Source organism: Crocuta crocuta, unplaced genomic scaffold (genome assembly GCF_008692635.1).
Source record: "Crocuta crocuta isolate KB4526 unplaced genomic scaffold, BGI_CrCroc_1.0 scaffold246, whole genome shotgun sequence".
Classification (NCBI taxonomy): Eukaryota; Metazoa; Chordata; class Mammalia; order Carnivora; family Hyaenidae; genus Crocuta; species Crocuta crocuta.
This window is the reverse complement of record NW_027531902.1, coordinates 2,028,645-2,052,087: the sequence shown is the minus strand read 5'-3', so window position 1 is coordinate 2,052,087 and position 23,443 is coordinate 2,028,645. Positions and strand designations below refer to the sequence as shown.

General features: G+C 39.4%; 1 protein-coding gene and 1 long non-coding RNA gene across 6 annotated transcripts in view; one reads left to right on the top strand and one right to left on the bottom strand.

Annotated features, from left to right (window-relative positions):
• Nucleotides 1-572: 572 nt before the first annotated feature.
• Nucleotides 573-23,443, bottom strand: part of LOC144239938 (uncharacterized) — a 23,616-nt gene continuing 745 nt past the window's right edge. Inside the window, exons 2-3 of the long non-coding RNA XR_013337517.1 lie at nt 22,831-22,928; nt 573-1,161 (exon numbers count right to left, since the gene is read on the bottom strand). This is a non-coding gene — a long non-coding RNA (uncharacterized LOC144239938). The remainder of the gene's footprint in view (nt 1,162-22,830; nt 22,929-23,443) is intronic.
• The window catches only part of CLIP4 (CAP-Gly domain containing linker protein family member 4), a 78,983-nt gene continuing 64,122 nt past the window's right edge, over nt 8,583-23,443 (top strand). For 2 of the 5 annotated variants that reach the window (XM_077774165.1, XM_077774158.1), the window contains exons 1-3: nt 8,583-8,863; nt 15,608-15,723; nt 15,800-15,926. The gene's annotated coding sequence lies outside the window, so the exon portion shown is untranslated. Of the gene's footprint in view, nt 8,864-15,607; nt 15,724-15,763; nt 15,927-23,443 lie in introns of those variants that run through there. The other 3 variants (XM_077774162.1, XM_077774164.1, XM_077774159.1) reach the window with 3 other exon arrangements.

Below are 23,443 nucleotides of genomic sequence, written 5' to 3'. Positions count from 1 at the left end.
TTTGAATAATGTTGAGTAATTTGTGTAGAAATGTAAGATGACCCAACTACTCTGGAAAATTGTTTGACAGTTAAACATATGCCTACGTTATGACCCATAAATTCCACTCCTAAGAATTTACCCAAGAGTATTGGATGCATAGGTCCTCAAAAGGGATTAGTACAAGAATATTCCCATTAGCTTTCTTCATAATAACCTCAGGTTGGAAAGAATTCAAATATCTGTCAATAGGGAAATAAGTAAATTTAGCATAATTATACGTGGACTGTTTCCCGGCAATAAAAGGAAAAACCTATTGAAACATGTAACAATATAAATTTAAAAATTATTATGCTGAGTGAAAGCCGCCAGACATAAAGGGGTATATACAGAATGATTCCATTTATATAAAGTTCAATAATAGGCAAAACAATCTATAGTTCTAGAACTCAGAAAAGTGGCTACCTCTGGGAAGAGTTATTAACTGGATATGGACATGAGAGGATTTCTTTTCTTTTTCATATATAATTTATTATCAAATTGGTTTCCATACAATACTCAATACTCATCCCAACAAGTGCCCTCCTCAATGCCCATCACCCACTTTCTAAGTGGATTTCTTAGAGTACTGGAAATTGTGGCCTGGGTAGTGGTTACATATATATATGTACAAATTCCTTGAGTTGTACACTTAAGTTGTGCACTTTTTGTATGTTAACACACACACACACACACACACCTAAAATGCAGTACTGTATGGTTTACTTTGTGCCTAAGAGAATCCCAGCTATAAGGCCCTTGATCTTGGTAAAGAGCCCCTGTATTAGTTGCCTATTGCTACACAATAAATTACCTCAAAATTTAGCAGCTTACCATAGTAAACATCATCTAATTATGAAACACTCTGTTCTTGTAGGCCAGGAATTTGGGAGCAGATCAAGTGGTAGTTCTGACTAAGGATCTTGCATGAGGTTGTAGTCAAGACATTAACCAGGGTTAGTCATCAGAAGGCTTGAGTGGGGCTGGTTGACTTGCCTCCAAGGGTCATGAACATGACATTGACAGAAAGTATCAATTCTTTGCTTGATGTTTGCAGGAGGCCTCAGTTCCTCATCATGTGATCTCTCCATAAGCCTGCTTGAATGTATTCACAACATGGCAGCTGGATTTCCCTAGAATGAGCTGTTCAAGAAAGAACAAGAATGAGGTCACTTTATCCTTGTCTCAGAAGTCATATGCTTTCACTTTCCTCACATTTTTTTCTTTGGAAGCCAGTCACTAAGTACAGTTCACACGCAAGGAAAGAAAAATTAGGCTGCACATTCAAGAGGTCACACACACATAAAAATCTGGACATACCATTCATAGGTCAATTCATGACATCCAAAACATAACTATGTACAATAAGCATTAGTTTACCAAGGCTCATTCTTACCTTTCAGCATGCTAAATAAATTCTACCTCATTTTTAAAATCACATGGATTTGAATTAATTGATCAGTAAAAGATGATTCTAATGTGGCATCAATTTTGAGCCAATACTGTAGGTCATTTAAGTGATCTGATAAGATGTCTCATTTCTCAAGTTCTATCATAGTCACGAATGAGCTCTCTAAACCTTAAAAGCTAAGAAAAATTTCCCACTACCCAAGACCTTGGGAATATTTGGTTCTTCAGTTCTAAAGGGATGCTCTTTGCAAACAATTCCCTGATCCAGATGTGGGATAAACAGTCAATATGCATATGTTGTAGCGAGCTGTCAGAAGAAAGGTGCTAATGTTTGTGTTCCAGGAGCAGGTTAGGATCTTTACATACATCATTTTTCCTCCCCTGCTTTGTTGAGGAGAATCATTACCCACCATTAAAAATTTAATCTGGCTACTGTTACATATGTTAGTGCAGGGGTGCCTGGGTGGCTTAGTCGGTTAAGCCATCTGACTTCAGCTCAGGTCGCGATCTCATGGTTCTTGAGTTCGAGCCCCGCATTGGGCTCTGTGCTGACAGCTCAGAGCCTGGAGTCCCCCTCTCAGATTCTGTCTCCCCTCTCTCTGTACTGCTCGCACACACACACACACACTCTCTCTCAGAAATAAACATTTATATATATAGTGCAATCCATCCAGAGTTGCTCATGTGATAAACAATTCTATCAGAAATTACCATGTGACACTCAAGTGTCTGCCTAAGTGGCTTCTGATTTGGTGATCACATTAGAAACCCTGTTTTCACCAGATCTTCATATGATGGCTTATTGTCTTAATCAGTATTTTCACAGATATGTTACAGTGCCCCTGGAGATGGACTGCTTAACTCTTTGAGATGTCTCGGAAGATCCACAAAAATAAATTTCGTTTATACTATGTAGCCTATATTTGGAACCAAAGTATGTTAAATATACTCTCCAAATTTGGCCAAAATTCATCCATTTTTTTACATGATAAGAGAAGGTGTTTTATTGCAAGAGACTTAATTCTAGCCTATAACAAATAACCCCCAAATCTCAGTGACAGCTCATGAAGTGTTATTACTGCCCACACAATGCTAATGTAGAAGTTCTCAGTTGAATTATTGTCTTAAATACCTCTCCTTCAGGTCGAGATCTGGGGCCCTTCCACACTGAAACATCAACAGTTTCAATACATGACCTCCAAGGCAGAAGGGGAAGAGTGTGGGGAAGGCATACCAGATACCCAACCATCTTTGCTCAGAGTTGACACCCATCATTGCTGCTCACATTTTAAAGTCTAGGACTTGTCACATGGTCTCACTTAGATGCAGATGGGCGGGAAAACGTAATCAATCCCTGGCAGGACAACGACTTTTCAGCAACATCTCTTTACTATGGAAGGGGAACCCCAACTTTTGGTAGCCAAGTAGTCTCTTCTGCCACACCTATGTTTCCAGATGAGGAAACAGAGGCTGAAAATGTTTAGATAATTTGTTCAAGTCATATAACTGGCATACAGCTGATGTGGGACTTGGACCCTGGTCTCTCTGGTTCCAAAGCCAGTGTTATTCCTACTAAATTTTTTGGGGTAAGATATCTGCATTTCAAGCTTCACTTGGGATTGGTGGTTCATTTCATGTTGGACATTTCAGTAACATGCTCAGATTCTGGCCCCACCAGGAGGAGACTTGCAGGAGTCTGCAAGAAGTGACTTCAGATTTGCTCTGTGGCCCAAAGAAGTCCTCCAGGTTCCCTTTCCAAACCTTCTCTGTCTCAGACTAATCCCTTTGGATTGATGACTTGGCTGGATGGTCATTGATTTTAAGTTTGTCCCTGGGTGAGGACTTTCAGATAACCCCTAGCTCTAAATTCTAGATCCCACAGGAGTTCTCATGCTCCACCACCTCTGAACTCAGCCCAGACTCCAGGTCTGTGTCCCTCAGCTGGTTCACCTCCTAGTACGCTAGCTAGCCAGAGTGCTGGCTGGGGCAGGGAATTGAACATGTAAAATAACTTCATATTAACTACTGACTAAAGTTGCTACCAGAGGACGACAGTATTGAACTTCTATTCTTAGAGATATTTTAAAGTAAGAGGTGTTGATTTCAGCAAAAATGTTCTCATTTCATAAACATGCTTGCATTTCGCAAGCATTGTAATTTTTATTTTTGCCTATTACCTTCCACTCTTTTCTTCTACTGGTATATATATTTTGCACAGCTGCTAATCACATTGTACATGCCATTATATTATCTTTGTTCACTAAAAATACATTATAAACATTTTCCGAGTTACTCTGTTTCAAAGGATTTAATGGGAAAAGCCATGTTGTATATAATCAAGTCAATAACCTCTTACTTTAACAAAAAGATAAATAGTAGAGTCCCTAAGTATAAATCACAGCACAGTTTATGAATTTGCTAATTCTTCTTCCTCCATGCAGATATTTCTCAGAGAGAAGACCTTCACAGAAATGCATATAGACATAATCACATGACTACCTTATGGTATAGGTGGATGGAGAAAAGGGTGATCAAATGTACAGGGTTTGTCTGAGAAGTCCATACCTAGCAAAGACAAACATCTTGAAAGTGATGAGATGGGAACTTACACCTCAGGTCTGGCCAACTCTCAGGCTGTAGTTCTTTGCATATTTCAGTTCTTTCTATTTGAGAGAGAGATGGAAAGAGAGAGAGAGAACAGAGGAGAGGGGAAAAGAGAGAAGAAGAAGAAGAAGAAGAAGAAGAAGAAGAAGAAGAAGAAGAAGAAGAAGAAGAGAGAGAAAGAGAGAGAGAGAGAATCCCAAGCAGACTCTATGCTTAGCATGAAGCCTGACATGGGGATCGATCCCACCATACTGGGATCATGACCTGAGCTGAAATTAAGAGTCAGATGCTCAACTGACTGAGCCACCCAGGTGCCCCTGAAATATCCTTGTAGGTAAATCTTGGACCACATTTGTGATTATTTCCTAAGGATAGATTCTGGATATGGAATTGCCTAGCCAAAGAATGTAAACATTGAAATAACTTAATTGACTTAATTTCTCTAGAATAGTTTTAAGTTTCCAGAAAAATTGAGGTGAGTGTTCTCATATACTCCCCATTTACACAATTTCTCCTATAATATCATCTTACATTAGTGTGGTATATTTATTACAATTATTGAGTCAATCATAATTATTAGCTAAAGCCCACACTTAATTCCTTAGTTTTTACCTATTGTCTGTTTCAGGATTCTATCCAGAGCAAATGACATTTAGTCATCATGATTCTTAGGCTCCTCTTGACTATGACAGTTTCTCACAGCCTGCCTTGTTTTTGATGACCTTGACAGTTTTGAGAAGTACCGGTCAAATTGTTGGATGTCCCTCAACTGGAATTTGTCTGATGTTTTCCTCATGATTAGATTGGAGTTATGGAGTTTTGAGAGGAAGATCATAGAGGTAATGTGCCATTTTTATTACATAATATCAAGAGTACATACTATCAACATGATTTACAACTGGCAATATTGACCTTGATCACCTGGCTGATGCGGTGTATGTGAGACTGCTCAACTGTGAAGTTATTTCCCAATCCCATTTCTCTACTATACTCTTTGGAAGTATGATGGGCAGCCACACTTAGGGAGTGGGAAGTTATATTCCCCCTGAATATAAATATTTTTAAGACTTTTGGTACAAATTGTGGAAATTACTCTCTAGGAAGAAAGATTATACCAGTCTACGTTCCCAGCAGGAGGGTGAATATGTATTTATATTATTGCAAACTTGCCAGCATTGGATATTGTCCTTTAAAAAAAATCTGCTGATTTTAAAGAGGAAAAATGCATCTCATTTCAATTTGCATTCATGAATTTATTGGAGAGTTTGTGTATTTTAAAAACTGTATGCTCTTTTGGCTGCTTGTGTATGTTCTTTCAAGGGTTACTTGTACAATCTTTGCTCATTTGTAGAAATGAGCAATTTCTACAAATTGGGGTGTGTATCTTTGTTTTGTTAATTTTCAGAATATTAGCATTTAATATTCTAATAAAATATTATTAGATATTATTAGATATTAAATAATATTTAAAAATTGGTCATACATGTTGCCATGTTGCCAGTATTTTTTTTTTTAAGTTTTCCTCTTACCTTTTAGTTTTGTGATAGTTTTTGGAGTATGAAAGTTTTCTTTTTTTTTTTAATGTTTTATTTATTTCTAGGAGAGAGAGAGACAGCGTGAGCAGGGGAGGGTCAGAGAGAGAGGGAGTCACAGACTGAAACAGGCTCCAGGCTCTGAGCTGGCAGTCAGCACAGAGCCCGATGCGGGGCCGGAACCCACGAACCGCGAGATCATGACCTAAGTGAAAGTCGGACGCTCAACCGACTAAGCCACCCAGGTGCCCCTGGAGTATGAAAGTTTTCATTTCACATAACCAACTCTTTGGTCTTTTTCTTTACAATTTTTATCTTTGTTGTCATGTTTAGAAAGGTTAAATTTATACCTTGTGAAATACCTGGACAAATTTATAGTTGGGAATTTATTAGCATTATTATTATTTTAGGAAGTTATTATTTTTAAATGTTGGTTTCCTGTGAAATGGGGGGATATGACTTAGTTAGCTTGAGCTTTGTCTCTGAAACAGTTAACACATTTCAAGGACACCTTTGAAATGGACATGTTTCAAGATAGGTAACTGTAAATTATGGACTCTTAAGAATTTCTGGGACTAGTTTTAATGTTTTAAAGAATTTTTAAAATGGAAGTGAACTGACTGACATGATACTAAGTTCTTTGGGGCCACAAAATGGCAAACTAATGGGGTGACTTGAAAATGTGTAAATGACTTCAGTGAGAGATAAGCTTTAACATATGTGAGGATAAGAAATGTGATTATTAAGTAAAGAGGCAAGTATCATCACTGTCCTTCAGCAATTTACATATCCAAGTGAGTAGTCAGAAATGGGGCGTTAGGGGCTTGGGAGTGAAGGGGTTGTGGGGGTGGCCATAAACATGTATTTCAACAAGTAGCTATTTCCCTCAAAAAAATTTTAGAACAGTCTCATTTAGGATTTTCTTCTGAGCCAATTTCAGTCATGAAATAAAATTAATCCAGTTATGGTTAGTTGTGCCTCCCAGAGTAAAATAGTACATGGAAATAAAGCAGACTGTGGTGTGGCAGGCTGTGGTGTGGGATGTTAATGGAGGTGCTTTTGTGTCTCCTTTTACTCATCAGGTATCTTCACTGCATCTCTAGCCCCTTTCCTCACAGCCATGTTGGGGAAGTCCTTCAGTGAAGTACCAGAGAGCAAGTCAATGAATCACCAGCTTCAGAGTTCAAAGGCTCCACTCAGGTTTAAGACAGAAAAAATCTGCAAGGGGATTGGAGGAGACAGAATAGCCCCCTGCCTCCAATTCTTTCCATAGTTAAAGAATACCTCCTGAGTTAGGAATGGGAAAGAGTTGGGAGAGAAGCTACAGGATTATGTGTGAGTGTGGCACTTCTGTGCCCACCTCTGATCTCAAGGCCTCATTGGGGGATCCTGAAAGAAGAGGTTCTCAAGCCCCCTTCCTGGGCCATAGCCTGAGGCTGGAAGCCAGCAAGCCAGCAAGCATTGGGGAGAAGTGCCTCATATTCCCTTGAAGTGGCAGAATAGGAATGCTGGTGTGGTGTGTCTCTGTGCGAAAGGATGGGAGACTTGCCCATCCCAGTCTCCCACAGGTCAGATTGGCAGAAGAGGATCGCCTGCTATGTCCCGAAGGCTTCCATGTGGAACAAATCTACCAGAGAAAGAGAGAAAGCTAGGGGTCAGCCAGCCCAGGATGAGACTGAGACCCAGGGGGTGGAGCTGCCTACCCTTTCAATAGAGAGAACTAATGGGAACCCCCTTATATCCCATAGATTGCTCAGGTCACCTCTCAAGGTCATCTACTGGATAGGACAGATGAAGACCAAGAAGGGAGCTCCTCGGATAAGCTCTTGAGAGCTGAGATCAGTTCCAGGGAAGAGAAGCAAAGAGGTGAAAACAGAGAGAGAGAGTTTTAAACTTAAATGTGACTGAATTATAAACTTGAATGGACTGAATTTGAATGAGTTTATCTGAGAGTGACTAGATTAAATTTTCTCTGCTTTGAGGCAGAATGGAGGCTTAAGGCAGAAATTACACTCAATTATACAAGAATAGAGAAAATTACATTTTTGCACACTTGAGTCAGTGACTGTGAAATTTGTACTGGTTCCAATAATTATAGGCAGCCAGGTGTCAGCAAAATCTCAAGAATAGACCACAGAAGCTAGAGGCTGCTTTTCCAAGTTATTACCTCATCTGTTGCTGCAGCTTAAAAGGTCAATACAATGTCTTATCATCAGAAATCATGACAAAATCGATTCAAAGTTCTGTTCAATATGTTCTCTTTATGTGAGAGAGTAGAACTAACACTTGTTGGTAAGAAGAAAAAAAACCAAAAACAACTTTTTGGAGTCCAGGTCATAACCCTATGAACAGAAGGGGGAAGATAGGAAATTGCAGGTAATGCTGGATACCTTCTGTTTTCTCCCTCCAAATCCACTCTACACACTTCTTTTTTTTTTTTTTAATGTTTACTTATTTGAGAGAGAGAGAGATAGAAAGAGAGAGAGCACATGCACAAGCTGGGGGAGAGGCAGAAAGAAAGGGAGACAGAGGATCTGAAGCAGGCTCTGTGCTCACAGCAGAGAGCCCAATGTGGGGCTCAAACTTGTAAACCATGAAGTCATGACCTGAGCCAAAGTCAGAAGCTTAATCGATGGAGTCTTCCAAGTGCCCCACTCTACATACTTCTGCACCCTTGCCAGCACCCTGGGAGGCAGATCCCTGGTGCTCTAGAGAGGCACTGGCCAAGACTTGGAGGTGGGGGAAGTAAGTCCAGGCATGGATTCCTCAGTCTCCCTTTGTGAGAGTCTCATTAGCTTCTAGGCTTCTTCCTTGCTATGACATGAAAGGCCAGGCCCTATTAGCTATTTTTCTTACTCCGCTATTGCATCCAGCAGCCCAAGAGGGAGCTTAAAAGTCCTAACTGTGGTTTCTGGCCCTTTAAATCTGGTATCCATAGCACCACAGGCAATGTCATTATTATGTATTTGCTGCCTGTAGAAAAGCAGGCTGTTGCACTCAAAGGGGACTCCACCACAGGGAGTCAAGTCAAAGCCGGCCACCACCACCTGGCTTTCTGTAATTGGAATCTGCCTATGGGCCCAAGGGAGTCCATTATGAAAACACCTATTTTCATAGACTCCCAACCAACACTCTAAACAATTTGTGCTCTTGCAGAGGAAGACCCACCCATGAGATATTGAAATTTTTTTTCTGGGTGACATTGAAAGGATAGTGTCATGATTGTGGAAGTTTCACTATAAAACGAATCTCATGCCCACCAACGTCTCTGATGAAACTTCATTTCGGCTAAGGCAAAGGTGAGCATCTGAACAAAGTATACCGTTATTTTAAACAAACTAACATGGGTTTCAGTAGTTGGACATATGTTGTGAGGCAATATAGACATATTTTACAGAACTGTATCCTTTCCTACATAATAACACCAAAAGGTCAAAAGTCTGTTCAGTGCTAAAAACCTGAATGGAGTATTAAAAATCCTTCACAAGCCACTCCCTTTTTTCTTTTCTTCCTTTCTTTCTTTTCTTTTCTTTTTTTTTTTTACAATTGATGAGTCAATGTTGATACATTACTATTAATTGAAGTCCATAATTTATATGACAGTTCACTCTTTGTGTTGTATAGTCTATGGGTTTTGACAGATGCATAACATTACATGTCCACGATTATAGCATCATACAGAATGGTTTCACTGCCCTTAAAACTCCTTTGTGCTCTACCTATTAATCCTTCTTCCCCAGCCCCTGACAACCACTGATCTCTTTACTGCAGCCTTTTCAGATTGGCTTCTTTCATTGAACAATATATATTTAAGGGTCCCCAAAGTCTTTTCATGGCTTGATAACTCATTTCTTTTTATCACTTTCAATATTCCATTGAAATGTATAGATGTACCACAAGTTGTTTGTCCATTCCCTTATTGAAGGAGTGTTGGTTATTTCCAATTTTTGGTAATTATGAAAAACTGCTGTAAACATTCATGTGCAAGTGTTTGGACACAAAATTTCCAATCACCTGGGTAAATATTTAGGAGTGAAATTGCTGCATCATAAGGTAAGACTCTACAGTATTTAGCTTTGTAAGAAACTACCCAACTGTCTTTCAAGACGTTTGTACCATTTTTCATTCCCACCAGCAATGAATGAGTTCCTTTTGCTCCACATTCTTGCCAGAATTTCATATTGTCAGTGTTTGGGATTTTAGCCATTCTGATAGGATTGTAGTGGTATCTCATTATTGTTTTAATTTTCATTTCCTTGATAACATATGATGTTGAGCATCTTTTCATATGCTTTCTGGCCATCTTCTTTGGTGAGGTCTGTTCAGATCATTTTCCCAAGTTGCGTTGTTTTCTTACTATTGAGTTTTAAGAGTTGTATATTTGAGATGTAAGTCCTTCATCAGATATGACCAAATGCAAGGAAGGCCACCTAGATTTTCTCCTATGTTATTTTCTAAAAGTTGTGTAATTTTGCATTTGACATTTATATCTATGATCCATTTTGAGTTAGTTTTTCTGAAAGATGTAAGGTCTGTGTCTAGATTCATTTTTCTATATGTGAATGTCCTGTTGTTCCAGCACCACTAATGGAAAATACTATTCTTTTTTCACTGAATTCTCTTTGCTACTTTGTGAAAGAGTGATTGACCATATTGTGTGGGTGTATTTTGCTCTGTATTTTATTCTGCTGATCTATTTGTCTTCTCCTTTGCCAATACCACACTCTCTTGAATATTGTAGCTTTATTCTAAGTCTTTAAGTCAAGTCTCGTCAGCCGTTTGACTTTGTTCTTCTTCAACATTATGTTGGTCATTCTGAGCCTTTAGCTTTTCCATATAGACTTTAGAATCAGTTTCTCAATATCCACAAAATAATACACTGGGATTTTGATTGGAATTGCATTGAATGCACAGATCAAGTTGGGAAGAACTGACTTAATTATCTTGAGCCTACATGGACATGGAATAGCTTTCTATTTATTTAGATCTTCTTCAATTTTTTCATGAGAGGCTTCTAGTTTTCCTCATATAGACTTTGTACATATTTTTTTAGATTTATACCTAAGCATCCCTCTCTCTCTCTCTTTCTCTTTTTTATACTGTTTGTGGAGTTGTTTCTAATTTCAAATTCTAATTGTTCATTGCTGGTATACAGGAAAACAATTGACTTTTGTATATTGGTCCACATTAAACATTTTTTAAAAATGGTTATTCATTTTGAGAGAGGGACAGAGCACATGAGCAGGGATGGGGCAGAGAGAGAGGGAGACAGAATCCGAAGCAGGCTCCAGGCTCTGAGCTGTCAGCGAAGAGCCTGACATGGGGTTTAAACCCACAAGCCATGAGATCATGACCTGAGCCAAAGTTGGATGCTCAACTGACTGAACCACCCAGGTGCCCCAACTGGTCCACATTTTAAATGTATTCTTTGCCTTTTCTTTCTTTGCCTCCTTCTGTCTTTTGAAAAAGAGGAAGGAAATCAGGATCTGGAGAAAGATATTAAATTAAACATTTTTACTTTATTTTATTTTTAAAGTCTATTCATTTATTTTGAGAGAGAGAGAGAGTGGGGGAGGGTTGGGGTAGGAGAGAGAGAGAATCCCAAGCAGGCTCCTCACTGTCAGTGCAGAGCCCAATGTAGAGCTCAAACTCACAAACACTGAGATCATGACCTGAGCTGAAATCGAGGGTTGGATGCTAAACTGACTGAGCTACCTGGGTGCCCCAATAGGCTTTATTTTTAAAGAGTAATTTTGGTTAACAGAAAACTGAGCAGACAGTACAGAGAATTCTTGTAAGCCCCCTCTGCCCCTTTACAGATTCTCCTACTATTAACATCTTGCATTAGTGTGATACATTTGTTACAACTTTCAATTTTAAATTTAATATAACAAGGAGGTATGGAGTGCTTTTAGGCATACAAAAAATGAAAAAAAAAATTTCCCTGCCTTTATGGAGTTTACAGTCTCACTGGGAAGGCAGGACAAAATGCTTTCACACGAGTGACTAATACACAAAAGAGCATATAGTTGGATTTTAAAACGTGTCATTTTTTTAGTGGAAGGGAGAAATTAGAGACCTAGCTTCCCATGGAAGAGGTAAGATGTAGGAAGGGTCTGGAAGGGTAGTTGGATTTGGATAGGAGGAGGTAGATTGCAGGTGAAGTCTAAGCAGAAGAATGGCATACACAAGGATGTGGAGGTGGGAGTGAAGGGGTAGGCTTTATCACATTGGGCAGAGGTGGGAGGTGACTTTGAAGAATGTCAGTATGAGTAATCAGAACTTGATAAAGTGCTCAGAGGTGAGTTTCTAAGCAGATCCTTTGGGTCTGGTTCTTTTAGGACCATTGGTTTTTGGTTTCGCATATATCTCAAGGCAGATATTCTGAACCATTTGCTTCTTTGAATCAGAATTACAGGCTTATGCCAGGAAGTGTTTCTAAAGAGAAGCACTGCCCTTCTGGGGAAAAACTACCAAATGGGGTTGCAGGTTTTTCATTTGCCCCAAGAGTATAATTTTACATACGCACATCAGGAAAAAAGCAACTTACTTGAGAGGTCAAATATAGTGATACAGATGCCAAGGGAAGTTTCTTTGAGTTCCCTAGGCCCCTTGCTGGCTGGCTACATTGAACTCACTCTCTTTGAAGAATTCAGTCATTACTGGGTTGGGGGTGGGGTGGGTAGGAGAACCCTGTGGGGTCTCTTAGGAGGGAGGAAAGCAATGAGGGAATTGTATGAATTCCAAAGCTTTAATCTCTTCTCACCACAAAGGTAAGAGCACACAGGGCATTTAATGCCCTAATTTTTTTTTCTTGGTCTGAGTTAACTCACCTCATGAGACTTCCCTAGTGTTATATGTAATTGCTTATTCAGGTCACCAATAATAACACTGCAGGGATTCAAGGAAGTTTTCATAGTGAAAGAACACATCCATATTCAGAACTCCAGTCACCAACTCCTCCACAGACATTACCTTCCTTCATAAAACCTCTCTGAATCCAAGTCTTTTTCTACTCCCACCCCCACTCCCACCCCCATCACCTGAGTTCAAGCCACCCACCTGACTATAAGGAAAGCCACATACCAGATCTCCTTAACTATAGAGTCCCTCTCATAATGACCTGGGGTCAAAACCTTGGATCCATTCTTTTCCTTCACAAAGTCTCATTCATTCTTTCAATGAAGCATCTCTAAAAACTTACAAGACCATCCCATGCATTGCTCTTGCCTTGGGTCCACTGCCACTCATGTTTATCCCTCTGCCTGGTGTTTTTCTCTTCTCTCTCGCCATTTTGAGCAAATACACAGATATCCAGCTAAATTTGAACTTCAGATAAACAATAACTAAAAAAATAATTTGGTACCTACTTACACTAATTGTTATCTGAAATTCAAATTTAATTGGGCAGCCTATATTTTATGTGTCAGTCCTACCACTATAGAACCTTTTCTTAATGATCCAATTCTTCCTTATCTGATTTATTAGTTCCTAAAATACCCAATTCAGCCTTTCATTATATGCTATCTTATAATTATTAATTACATATATAGTATTAATACTTATCGAGCAATTATTCAGCATCAGGCACTGTGCTTAGTTTTTTTTATACAATAGTTCATTGAATTATTACAATAAATATATGATAATGTAAGTCCTACTATGATATCAATTTTTTAAATGAGGTGGCTGAGTCTTTGAGAAGTTATTTTGTGTGTTCAAGGTCCCAAAGCTAATTAAACTTGAACTTTTAGTTTTTCTGTAGGGTGACCAACTTGTTCTGATATCCCTGGCACTGTTCTGGTCTTAAAATTGAAAGTATTCACACCCTTCAAACCCTTTCAGTTCCAGGCAAACCTTGTTTGTCTTGCTTCAAAGTCTGGGATTCTATCTTACTTACAATTTTTTTTTAGATATAATGTTTCTTCTCTCAGTTATGTTAGAAAGTCACCAAGGACAGGGTGATATCTAATGGTATTTACTGACACTAAGAATTATTTAGTAAGTGCTTGACAAATGAGGACCAGAAGCTCCCCTCAGAGGCCATATCTCTTTTCTTGAGCCTCTTTGGATTGCAGGAGCTGAGGACTATGTGGTGTGTGCTTGAGGGCAGCAAATCTTAGATGCAGCTGAGACCTGAGCATGGCTAGTGGTCTTTGCAATAGAGGCACAAAAGTGACCATGATGTCACTGGCCATTACTTAGAAAGATGCTAGGCTATTGTTACTAGCAACAGTGCCCTTAAATTACTGAAAATGCAGCTCCTTGGTAGGTGTGTGGTGCCTCACTTGACAAGCTGAACCTTGAGAGACTCCCTGCTTTGAAGACTGAGTTAGGGCTTGGATGAGGTTGGAGAAACAGCAGCTATGGTGCCAAGAAAAGTGGAGTGTAATAGGGTGGGTAGCAAGACCATCAGCACCTTGCTGGATGGACAGCACCCAAGGAAGCTGAGTGGCTGTTGTTTTTTCACTGTGGATATGCTTTTATGCAATGCACATATATCCAAAAGATTATTATGTTATTACATTATTATATAATAGCCAAATGGTTAAAATGGTGATATGTAGGTGTTATTGTTATGCTGCAAAGTGATTAATGGGGTGTGATGGGAAAGGCAGAAACAATAGATTTCCATCCCCCGGGGACATGTGTATAACTTGTTTCAACTTCATTTTGATTGCAGGACATTACTGTGAATACTTACACTAAGTTAAATTAAGCTGTCTGTGGAGAAATCATTTATAAAAATAATTTGCTATTTAAAAGAATAGTTAAATTGAATTGATAAAGGCTAACTAACACTCTTAAGGCAACTTTATTTTTAGTTGCTAAATTTCACTTCAAAATGCTTCAATTTTTAAGTATGCTTTTGTTTCAGGCTTTTTATCAAGACTGCATAACAGATATGGGGTATAAAGTTCAGGCAGGAGTTTCCAATTTGAACAGTGCTGACAGATTCCATGGTGGCTTTTCCCCATCCCCAGAAGTGTCTCTTAGCCTCCTACTGTAATGTTCAGAGTCATTCCTGATCTATCCTCAACCTCCCTTTCCAGCTCATCTTCTACCAGTCCATACCACAGGCTCTGTACCACCTAGACTCTTTGCTATCCTCCAAACACACCATTATTAGCTTTTCTGCCTCTAAGTCTTTCTCTTGCAAAGCATTGTGGTTCAGAGTTTAATCTCTTGAACTAGACTGCCTGGGTTCACATCCAGGCTCTGCTATTTACTGAGTGATCCTGAGCAAGATGCCTATAACTACCTTATGCCTTTATTTCTCCAACTGGAAGGTGAAACTAAAATGATATTTCTTCTTCAGAAGTAAAATAATTCATGAAAGTGCTTAGAACAATACACAGCACATACTAAGCCCTAAGTAAATGCTAGCCCCTCATTCATATAACTGGAACTCTTTATCCTCCCCACTCAACTCAAAATATATCTCTTCCTGGGCACATGCACCCCAATGTTTATAGCAGTGCTATCAACAGTAGCCAAAGTAATGGAAAGAGTCCAAATGTCTATCAATGGACGAATGGATAAAGAAGATGTGGTATATATATATACAATGGAATATTACTCAGCAGTCAAAAAGAATGAAATCTTGCCATTTGCAACTACATGGATGGAGCTAGAAGGTATCATGCTAAGCGAAATTAGTCCGTCAGAGAAAGACAAATATATGAATTCACTCATATGAGGACTTTAAGATACAGAACAGATGAACATAAGGGAAGGGAAGCAAAAATAATATCAAAACAGGGAGGGGGACAAAACATAAGAGATTCTTAAATATGGAGAATAAACAGAGGGTTACTGGAGGGGTTGGGGGGTGGCTAAATGGGTAAGGGGAATTAGGGAATCTACTCCTGAAATCATTGTTGCACTATATGCTAACTAACTTGGATGTAAATTAAAAAATAAATAAATTTTAAAAATATATAAAAATATATCTCTTCCTTGAAGCCTTTCCTGATCACCCCATCCTGCAATGTGTGCTCCCTCTTAGGAAATCCTTAGTACTGACACTGTTTCTTTGGCAGGTTGTTGGTGTTCTTTTCTCAAGCACATGTCTCATGACCACACGTGATCGGTTTCCTCCAGTTGTTTGCTGACCACCCACTTTGAGTCAGTCCTGTACTCATGAGAACAGCCAGAGGCAGGTATTCTTTATCTCATTTTACAAAAGAACAAACTAAGGCCCAGAGAAGTTAATTGCGTTGCTCACATTACAGAGCTAGGAAGAGAAGGTTCTGGGTTCCAGCTCAGTTTGCATGTGATTACAGCTTCAACACTGTTCCTCCTGTCCTAGAAAACAAGGCGTGGATCTTATGCTGTGGTAGACTCCATACTTTCCTTCAGGTAGGAGGCATTCAGAGTATTCCTGGTGATTTAATGGTTTAATATGCAATTTGATTGCCTTGCTAACTATCATTTGGTGCTTATGGTTATGATTATTTTGATGATGCTGAAGATATTGCATGGAATATTTTGATGGGCCTTAGAAGGATAGACTGCAACTTACTCTTCTTGAGTTGAACCCCATGTGGATCTAAAAACACAACTCACATTTTTGTCTTAACTGTTCCCTGCTGTTGCAAATATGGTTAGATGAGGAATGTCAAAACCATCTCATTATCAATGCTGTTTTTGTCACAAAGGAGACTTTCTTATGACTCAGTACCAGCTAATTGGTCTGTCAGTGGTTCTCTTTGTTTGGTGAGTCATTTGATCCATTGTTGACAAGGTGCAAACCGCTCTCTACCCACAAAGGTGGGGTGTGTGTGTGTGTGCTTCAGTGGGTCTGACAGTCTTTCAACTCCTAATCAAGATGCTATTAAGCAGTGATGGTTTTACAGTGAACAGGGATGAAACTATATTGGTTTTGTAAGCAGCTGTTGGAAAGACAACTTGATAGAGCTTTAGTGATGCATGAATGTTTCCCATTTTAGAGTGTGTGCATGTGATACAAAGGCAACTTCTGTTTCTCAACTCCTTGGATAAGATAGTTATCTTTTCTGTGACTGAAATCTTAAAGAACCAGGCCCATTCTATCCACAAATATTTTTTAATGTGTATTATGTGCCAAGTGCTAGGTTCTAGGTACTGAGGATGCAGCACTGACAAAAATAGACTAAAATTTCTGCCCTCTGGAGCTTTTTCTTTTTTAAAGCCTTTTATTAGGGAAAAAATTTCAAATGTATGCAAAAGGAGAAAGAATAATATACCCATCATTCATCTTTAATAATGATCAATGTTTTGTCATTCTGTTTTCATCTATCCCTTTTACCATAAGCTTATTTTTTGAATTGAATAAATTTGACATGTAACCTTGTATTGGTTTAAGGTGTATAGCATGTTATTTTGATACATTTGTATATTGTAATGTGATTGCCAGTGTAGTGATATTTATATTACATAATTACAGCACAATATCATTGTCTAGTTTCATTACAGTGTACATTAGATCTCAGATTTATTTACTATTCATTTCAAGTTTGTGTCTTTAAACACCATGTCTCTTGTCCACAAACTCACAAACCAGGAGATCATGACCTGAGCCAAAGTCAAAAAACTGACTGGAGCCACCCAGGTGGCCCAGATAAGGACTTTTTTTTCTTAAATTTTTTTTTAACATTTATTCATTTTTGAGAGGCAGAGAGAGACAGAGCACAAGTGAGGGAGGGGCAGAGAGAGGGAGACACAGAATCTAAAGCAGGCTCTAGGTTCTGAGCTGTCAGCACAGAGCCAGACACAGGGCTCAAACTCACAAACCGCAAGATCACGACCTGAGCTGAAGTCAGATGCTTAATCGACTGAGCCACCTAGGCACCCCCAGATAAGGACTTTTTAATAAAAACATAATTGCAATGTTATTCTTATACCTAAAAAAAATTAACAAAAATTTCATGATATAATTTAATGTCCCATTCATGTTAAATTTCCCTCAACTGTCTCAAGAATTTTTTTTACATTTCTTTGTTTGCATTCAGATCTAAATGCTCTGCACATTATAGGTTGTGGATAGAGTGCTTATATCTCTTTTGATCTATACTAGTTTTCCTTAGCTAGTTTTTGATTGTAGGAATTGGGTTATTTGCCCTGTAGAAGTGCCCACATTTTGGGTTTGGCACATTGCATCCTCATTAAATTGTTTACGATATTCCTTTATGCTTCACATTTTCTATAAAATGATATTTATATTGAGAGACTTGGTTAAAGTATGTTTCAATGAGGAGCAGGGGCATTGGAACTAACAGCCTAGCAGAAACTCTCTTGATGCTGTTATTGTGGTGCCAGAGATGTTTCTGGAAGTGTCTTGGTGGCTAAAACTTTTGGCAGCCAGTATGAAAAGCTTGTTTCTTGGAGTGGCAGTTTTAATCCTGATGCCATGAAACATTCCCTATGTTCCTTCTTCCTTTATGCTGGCCTGTAAAGAAGACTTTTTAAAAAATTCTTTATTTTATTTACTTATTTTTGAAAGGGATCAAGAGATAGAAAGTAAGCAGGGGAGGGGAAGAGAGAGAGGGAGAGAGAATCCTAAGCAGGCTCCACACTGTCCATGAAGAGCGGGACACAGGGCTTGAATTCATGAACTACGAGATCATGACCCGAGGTGAAACCAAGGGTTAGACCCTTAACCGATGAGCCACCCAGGTGCCCCACTATAAAGAAGACTTTCAAAAGTGGTTGTATCATGTGGTATTGGGGAGTGGCCTGACTGGAGGATGTGGGAAGCAGTTCTCACATAGGAATGAGACAGGTTTGAAAACTTCATTTATTTGTGTCTCTTTGGGAATTAGACTAACAAAAGAGAGAATAAACTTATAGGATAGCATGAATCTAAATTATGCCAGTTGAGTTAGAATATTTGAGGAAGTCTCAAATATGAAGTTTATTTTGTGAAAGGTATTCAGGAGATTCAAATGCACAGCCAGGAATGAGAAACAAGGATTCAGATAATAAGCCTTGTGAGGTCTTCAGTTTGTAGTCTGCTTCAGTAGGCAGGTCCCCACTTGAAGCTCAGAAAAAGAAAAGAAGATGGGTCAGAGGAAAGCAAGCCCAGGTGACAGCAGTAGGAAGGTCCCGGGTTCCTCGGGGACTTGATTTGAAAGGATTTCAGTGGTGTTAATGAATTTCTTCATCAATAAATGATGTCATGAACTTTTTTTAAAAATGGGGAATGGGGCTTTGGTTTGGAAAATCCAGAACTGTGAAGGAAAGGATGACTCCAGTGAACAAACAGAAGAATCAAGCTGTTATTTACTGACACTGGAAGGGTGTGGGGAAGGGTTCGATTCTGAACATAGTACAGTTGAGATGCTTATCATACAGTATAGATTAGATGTTGAGTAGGCAGTTGGATATATGTCTGAAGTTTAGGGCTAGAGATAGAAACTTTGGAATCCTGAAAATAGAGATAGCATTTAAAGCCTTGGATTGGATGAGATCATCTAGTAAATGAGAGAATGGCTTCCTGGAAGCCATGTGAAGGTTACAGTTTCTCTGAGGCATATCTAGGAGGGTGATTGCTGAGTCATAAAGCACGCTGATAAGTTTTTTCACTAGATACTGCCAAATTGCTCAATGGAATGTATTTACCAGTTTAAATTTCCATTAGCAGTGCATGAGGATTCCCATTTCCCCATATCTTTGCCAATATTTGGGATTTTTCTAATTTTTGCCAAGCTGACGGGTGAAACAATGGTGCGTTGGTACTGGGTCATGAGAGCAGACTGACCACACTTCTTCCAAAATCCTTGTTCAATGACCTCCTGCTGGCAGTTTGAAATAGGCAGAGATGAGAATATTTGCACATGGAAATTGGCAAACACTAAAATTAGGACTGCCACCCTAAACCCCCAGAGCTGGTTTTAAATATACCAACATTCCAGTGGCTCTGTAGCACCATACTTTTTGTTGTGTTTCTATTCTTTCCTCGTTAGAGGGTTTGAGCATCTTTTCTATGCTTACGTGCCATTCTGGCTTTTCCTTCAGCCTATTTCTATTCTTTTCTCATTTTTATATTGGATTTTCTGACTTCTTTTTGTTGATTTGTAAAGGTTCCATACATATTTTTAATATTAATCCCTAAATGCTTTTGAACCTATCATATATCTTCTTCCAATCTGTCAGTTGCTGTTAATCGTTTCTATGGTAGTCTTCATTGGAGAAAAACCTTCATGGTGATGTAACTCAACTCTCCCAGCCTTTTAAGGTTTGTACTGTTGTAGCCTTGTTTTATGAAGTAAATCCCTACCCCATGTTCATAAAGATATTCTCCTACATTTTCTTTTCTACCTTTTGAATGTAGGTCTTTAATTCATCTGAAGTTCTCCTTTGTTTTTGTTTCTTTTAATTTTTTAAGTTTACTTATGAGAGAGAGACAGCACAAGTGGGGGAGGGGCGGAAAGAGAGGGAGACACAGAATCCAAAGCAGGCTCCAGTTTCTGAGCTCTTAGCACAGAGCCCAACGCGGGGCTCGAACTCACAAACCACGAGATCATGACCCAAGCTGAAGTCGGATGCTTAACCGACTGAGCCACCCAGGCACCCCATAGAGTTCACCTCTGTATATGGTAGACATGGAGCACCCAACTTTATTTCTTCATAAGCTAAGCCAGTTTCCCCAACAATATCTTCTAAATGATGTATATTTTTCTCATTGATTTGTGGTACCACCTTTCTAAATGTTGGGTCTCATGATCTGCTTCTGATTTCTTTATTCTGTTTCACTGTTCTATTTGTTCCTGTGCTAGCACCACACTATTTTTATCACTATGTGGTTATAACAATATCTGGCAGGTCAGGATTCCTCTCTTTGCTGTTGCTTTTCAAAATTGACATACTATTAAAATTTTTATTTTTCCCCATATATTTATTGAAGTTCTTTAAACTTTGAGTTCCGCTAGAATTTTGGTTGGTATAAGATTGCATTTAGAAATTCAATGGATTTTTACAGTGTCAAGGCATCCTATCCATGGCATATCTTCATTTATTCAATCTTCTTTTATGTCCTTAAATAGAATTAAAATTTTTTTCTCCATCAAGTTCTTACAAGTTGTTAATTCCTAGATATTATGCTTTAGAGTTTTATTGCTATTGCGAATCTTATTGTCTGTTATATTTCCTGGTTGTTTACTCCTGATATAGAGGAAACTATTTTTAGCAATTGATCTTGTACTTGGCAACCTTATTAAACTCACTTATTACTTCTAATAGTTGATTCTGTTAGCTTGTCTATGCTGATAATCATATCTTCTGCAGATATAAAGATTTTAGGAGCTCTACCCAGTGCTCTGATATTTTGCACTTAACCACTTCTGCTAGTTTGGCTTCAATCTGGCACCCCAATTCTGACAGCAGGGTGTCTCTTGTGGTCCTGATGCCCCCTACACTCAGATTCTGGAAACTGAGTCCTTGTCTTCTTCCCAGTGAATGATATGATATCCTGCCAAATACCTCAGTCTACATAAAAGCAGTGACTCACTCGGTCTTCTTTTGCCTATATCCCCAACCCTTTTACCATGCTTTGGGTCCTGTTAGCTGCTGAGAGACCTTTTTGATGATGACTTTCTGGTTGTCTGCTTGAATTTCTGAATGGTCCTTGCTATTTGACACAGTATTTCTGTGTCTTGAATGCCCAAAGGACACCCTGTATAGATAATACAAAATAGTGGATCAACAAGGACTTCATATCAGACTTAGCTTGAATCTCTTCTTGCCCCAGGATACATCAGGCAAGTTCCACAACCTCCTGGAGTCTGTTTCTTCATTTGTAAGTGAAGGCAAGTAAAATCCCATAGGTAAAGGGCCATATAGTTGTCCGTCAGTAATGCCCCTTCTCCATACTGATCACCAATGCTGATCACCTCTTTTGACTGTGATTGTGGTTTATGTTTCATTGTCCAGGGACCTTGCGGTGCCATCTTAGTAGGTTCAGCTGGACCACATATCCATGTGCATTTCCACCCCAGCAGATGGTTAAAGTTTCAAGTCCTGGTCCAACTCTTGTTAACTGGGTAATACCTTGTCATACTTGTATGAAACCATGGGGTTTTCTAGGGAGCATGTTTCCAATGAGTGCTTGCATTCTTGATGATGGTTTATGGAATAAATTCAGTTTTTTTGGGCAAAGGCAACCAGGTGAGTAGGAGACTCTCCCCCTAATTGCTTGGTATCCTAGGAAATTGCCTAAGTACTACATTGTGTTTGGGTGTAGCAGAAAAGGCCAGTAGCCTGGCTGGTTCTAACAGAGACTTTTTATTATAGTTCAAAACAACTCAGCTAGCCACACCCTGTCACCTACTAATAGTGGTATCTCAGAGGGATAATTTAAATCAGCAATAAAAGCAAACCGTATACCTATGGAAACTTCACCAATAGCACCTTCTGTGACACAGAGATCTTTATGAGTTTTTGTGGCTCACTGACCACATGACTCATTTATAGTGGATTAAAGCTAACTAAAGTTGCCTTCCTTCTTCTAACCAGTGAAAGAAGTGGGCAGGGTCAGACAAGAAGAGGGTATGAGGACAGCAGAGAGAAGGAGGTGGAACTCCCAAAGGGAGGAGGCATCTGTGTCACATTATCATCCCTGAGAGTCCATGAAGATGCTGAACCTGCCGGGAAAGAGCAACTGGCAGCGGACGAGGGACTGTGGGATGGTCATGACATTTAAATATTGCATAAGTTCTGCGGGTTTTAGTTGACAGTGTGCTCCACCCAATTCAACAATGTAATATGACTGCTACAAACAACTATTTTTCTATCTTGAGCTATTTTCATAGAAGCATGGGACCTAGAAAGAGGTGAGAGTTTCTATCCTCTCTGCGCTCCACAGGATACTGCATTCATTTGTGAGCTCTAGGCAAGCTGGGGCACATCATAAAGACTCCTTTAACATGCTGGTGAGTGGGATCTTGACCATAGAAGGAATAGCCTAAGGGATAGAGAATGCTTGTCCTGAATATCTTGAATCGGAGTCAGACATGATCTAGAATACCCAAGGTAGAAACCCAATAAATAGGAGAGGCAGGGAGCTGATTCAGCTCAAGGTAGGAAGAGCTTGTCAACAAGGCTGGTCTATGATAAAATGGCCGCTTTTAAAGAAAGTGAGTTCCTGGTTACAGGAGATATTCAACTATGGCCATTTGGTGTAAGGATGTTGTAAGGGAGACTCAGGCAACTGGAAGGCGGCCTTTTGTAATCTCTGGAATCAATGATTCCAACAGGACAAGATGCTCTGGTGTCCCCCAGCACTTACCTCTGCTCTTGCAAGAGATGCAGCTAGACATTCATTCATTCAATATCTGCTATTGGCAGGCACTGTGCTTGGTGAACATGGAGGTGCAATGTAGTCATCTGTATATCAGAGCCAGAATGAAAAGGCCTCAGAGAGAGTTGTTATGGTGTAACACTTAGTGATTCAGTGTCATAAATCTCAGTCATGGGGAAACAATGGACTCATTAAGTTCCTTCATTAAGGAGACTCATTAAGTGTCAAGTAACACCTTTCCTTCTACTGCATGATGGAGAACCAGAATGTCAGCATTTATGTCTGTTAGTTGTTACAGTGAAACTTCTGGCTCTTGGGGATTGGAGACGGGACCAAGGCAGAAGAAGGTGAGAAATGAGCAAAGCAGCAGGAGAAATAAAGTTCTGGGATGACTACTCATGTCTCCCCTTCCGCCTTTACAGACCCCTTCGGGTGTATTCAGCCTGGGTATAGTATTGACTAGGCTTTTTACAGCAAGACCTACAACAGGTAATTGGTGGACCTATTCTGGGCCATGCACAGGGTGAGACACAGGGGAGCCCCAAACAGATGAGACACCATCTCTGCCCCTGTGAACTGGGTGGGAGCGCTCCTAGCCCCG